Here is a 4,599-nt window from a genome sequence, read left to right as displayed (position 1 = left end):
TCCAGGGCTCGACACGAGGAAATGGCGGGGGAGAGCCCGTACCGCTCTGCCGTTAAAGCTCTACACTGAACTGTTGGCGCGTCTCTACTGGCAACCGCACGCCCGTTACCGCGACTGGAGGGAGTGTGTGAAACATAGCGTAGTATATGGAGACAGAGAGAGAGGGGGAGAGAGAGAGAGAGGGAGAGCGAGAGAGAGGAAGGTTTACACAGAGTTTTAACATCGGTGCCAAAGATTTTTCATACACAAACCAAACCACAAACATTTGCCACAAGGACAAATTAATGTCACAGTAAAATGATACAAGCTTTTCGTAGCAGAAAGGAGTGGTTCTTATTGTCATCATCATCATCATCTTCATTATTATTCAGCAGGCTAGACAATCAATCAATATACTTAATAGTAGCTAAATGTGTTTGTGTATGAGTCTGCATGTGTGTGACAGAGTGTTGTTTTGAGTTGATATGATGAGCTGATGTGTTTTCAACAGAAAATGAATGGCCCACTATGGGTGCAACAAAGGCTGGATTAAGCAAAGTGGGGTAACTGCCCAGGGGCCCTAGACCTCCAGGGGTGCGAACAGCTCTGTTCATATTGCACTCACATGGTGCATTTTCTTAAATAAAGTTGTTTTTCATCAAATTATAGAAAACCTGCGGCCAGGTATAAGAGCTGGATGGTTCCTGTGCAAAACATAGGCAGAGTGAAACTGCCATCTATAGCATGTTGCATGCACTGTAAAGCCCAACAGCACATTTTTATCTGGGGCCCTCAAACATATCAGTCCAGCCATAGCTAAAAATAACAATTTTCATTATTGATTAATCAATGGAAATAATTGTTAGTTTCAACAGTTGTTGTAGGCTATTACTCATATTCAGGACATAAATTTGTTAATTCGGTCACATTATTGGGCTTCACCTCAAAAACAGCATGTCCACAAGGTAAACCTTTAACCATTAAAGGGTTAAGACTGAATGAAGCAGATTAGGTAAGGTTAGGGTAAAATGATTATAAATCAATGCAATGTCCTCCTAAAGACCTAAATCCTAAAAACACTTTTGTGTGTGAATGTGTGTGTGTGCGTGTGTGTGCGTGTGTGTGTGTGTGTGTGTGTGTGTGTGTGTGTGTGTGTGTGTGTATGCATGAGTGCCAGAGTGAGTGAACATGGGGGTTTGTGAAGATACAGCAATCATTACATGTTCAACAAAGACTCTGAAATGTAATGAGGCGATGGACACATCCTCTTTCTCAACTTCATTTCCACCCTGTCTGTTCACTGCCTCCTCTCTGCTTCTCTCTGTGAGCCTCTCTTTCTCTCTCTCTCTCTCTCTCTCTCTGTCTGTCTTATTGCCTCCAAACAGACACACTTTGTTTATAAGCCTGGCTGCAATAAACAGATGTGTGGATTTGTTGTTTGAATCACCACAGCAAGGGACCTGAGTGTCCTTGAAAATGAAATTTCTCTTGTGTCCCTCTCACCACCACATACACATTACCACACAAACACACACTCATACCTCCTTCTTAGGCTCTTTTGTGCCATCTTATCCTTCTTTTCCTGTTTCTCCACAAACGTTCTCTCTTCTCTACCCATTGCTACACTTCTTTCCCATATACCTATCTTCCTCTTCCCTCTCCTCCATCCATCTGCAATGCAGCAGCTATTCATAGACAATAATGATCAGTGGGAGTGGGTCCTGTGGGAGTCATCCCATCCACATGCCTGGGGCACCCAACAGACCAGCAGCAGACCTTCCACAGTAACCCCAGGATGACCACAAGATGTGCCGAAGCCATGGTGCCGTAACACAGTGTGTTCTGGATGGAGGCCCACCAACAGGAGGGGAAGGATGCTTTAGGACCCCACTCTAGCAAAAATCAATGCGTCAAGCAGCTGAGGTCAGTTTATGAATTACACAGATGGGAGATGTGTTACTCATAAATTGGTTCTGCAGAGCAACAGCCAGGCTCACAGATTCATTTTTTCCATAAATAAATGACTGAATGGAGCAGATGAATATGGCTGATTTAACTTCTGCCGCTTTTGTCTAAGAAACAGAGGGTTTTTCTACAGTTTCAGGATGTACTGGCGGCTGAGTGCAGGACCACCCTGCTGCTCTATCTGATCAATACTACAAAGTCAATACACACACACAGGCACGTAAACACACACACACACGCTGAGGCTGAGAGGAGGCAGGAAAACAAGCAGCAGTATTATTAAGGCAAAGAAATAACAAAGGATCAAAGCAGAGGAGTCAGGAACAAGATTACACGGTGAACCTGATTAGACACACATCCAGCTGTGTTTAATGATTTGGATATTTTTTTAATCAAAACTCTAACTAATTAAAATGAATAAACTTGTTAGAGCCAATTTATTGCATCCCCACAAGCAGACTTTGTTACCACCTATTTGGCAACTGTGTATCACAAGTATCACAACATAATAAAACATGTTATTTTTCACACCCAGGAGATTTTCAGTCAGGATGCGTTGTCACATGTAATGTACTGTGTGTTGCATGTTGAAATCTACGTGACACTTCAGTGTTTGGACTTGAATGAGGAGTTTGACTTGAGTGTTATACTCTAATCTGATATATTCTTCTATATAAACTATGATGGTATCTGCCACACTACATGGGACGACAAAATCCTCCAGAGTGTGTATGAGACGCATTGATGTTTTGCACTGGGGATAATTACCTAAATGTACATACACCTAAGTGTTCTTGCATTCTGTTATTAGAGCCTCATGTAACGGTCTCCTAACTGCTATAAATCATTAAACAATTCACAGACTACAAACTGTACAGAGTGCAGCAGCCAGACTACTAACAAAAACTAAGGAAAGAGCTCATATTATTAATGTCTTTGCATCGGATACCAGTTTATTACAGAATCAATTTTAAGATTTGACTCATTTCTTTTAAAGCACTTTATGGCCCGGCTCCAGACTATATCTCTGAATTACTGCAACCGTACCTGGACGCAGTCTGAGGTCCTCAGGGAACCTTTCACTGGTTCACATGTCCAGATATAAGACTAAAGGGGGGACAGAGTTTTTGCTTGAACAACTTCTTTTTTTAAATGGCTCTGAAAACATGTTTTTATCGAAAGGTTTTTGATCAAATGGTTTATCCTCTTTTATATTGGTTCTGAGAATGTATTATTTATTGCAATTGCTTTTTATTACCTTGTTCAATTTAGGTAAATATGTATTTATATGTGTACGCAGGTTGGTTTATGTGTGAAATACGTGTGTAACATGTATGTTTTATATTTTTTGTTTTTCATATAGTCTTTGTAAAGCACTTTGTAATCTCTGGTTGGATATGTGTTATATAAATAAACATATCACTATTTTTATTATGCCTGAAGAAGATCTATGATCAAAAACTTGTGAGTGTATTAAAAAGACTATGCAGACTCTAGTGTGCAGAATTTTTAAAACTTAAAACTTAAATATTCACTTATGTTCCTGCCTTGCATAGTGATTGATCGTCTTCCTTCTAATCCTTCTCTGTGCAGAAACTCTCCATCCGCATCAACTTGGCCATGTTCCCTATTGCTGGTGGGTCCCTACCTATTAAGTGTGGTTGTGTGCTCACATCTGCCTGCCTCATGTGGAAAGAGAATGGATTTAACATTTCACCCATGTGCTGTTTCAATCTTATTTCCAATGTATTAAAAGGTTATCTGGATAACTTCATAATCCTGCTTTTTAAATTTCCGCCCAGAAAAGTCCTCCCTCCTACAGAGCCCTGCAGACAACTTTAACAAAACTAAAGACCCAGAGAGTAAACCAACGCATTTCTGCAACACTCAAGGACGGAAATGCCGCCCTGTTACTGGGGGAGGCTGCGAATGGGGCTCTGAGGGGGAATGAAGCTGAGGAATGACGGGCCATTCAGCTCTGGTCTCCTCCAGTTGGATCTAATCATTGGTCACTTGGCAGGAGACTCCTTGAGCCGCCTACTGTTATTGGTCTCCTGGCTGTGGTAGTCCGAGGCTATCACTCAAAACTCTCTGGCACCGCTTTATGGCTCTGCAGCACTCTGGACACACACACCCACACACAGACACCCACATAAACAGAGACACACACACCGAAGAAAATGACACCATGAAATCCCATTCACACACACTTCGCACTCGATAATCATCCTGTTTATGTGCATTCACACATGCAAGCATGCATGCACACAAGCACACATACACACATACAAATGGCAGCATGGCATTTACGCACACTTTGCATTTAGCTATACACACACACACACACACACACACACACACACACACACACACACACACACACAGACACACACACACACACACACGCACACAAATACAAATACAGAGCCAAATAAAAACAGGTAGCAGTCATCTGGGGAGAGCTGTCGTAAAAGATTTTATGGAGCTAGAAAGTGAAACATTATCTGTCTGGCCCGGCTGTGATGATCAGCTCATCTCTCATGACTTATGTTCATTCTCCAATGGCCTTCTTCCAATTTCTTTCTTTCTGTCTCTCTCTCTCTCTCTTTATTTCATTTCTCTTCCTCCTTTCTGTGCAGACTTTTGAAAACCTCC

This window comes from Seriola dumerili, unplaced genomic scaffold (genome assembly GCF_002260705.1).
Source record: "Seriola dumerili isolate Sdu_G_001 unplaced genomic scaffold, Sdu_1.0 BDQW01000301.1, whole genome shotgun sequence".
In the NCBI taxonomy this organism is placed as follows: Eukaryota; Metazoa; Chordata; class Actinopteri; order Carangiformes; family Carangidae; genus Seriola; species Seriola dumerili.
The sequence above is the reverse complement of the archived record's forward strand: the minus strand, read 5'-3'. Positions refer to the sequence as shown.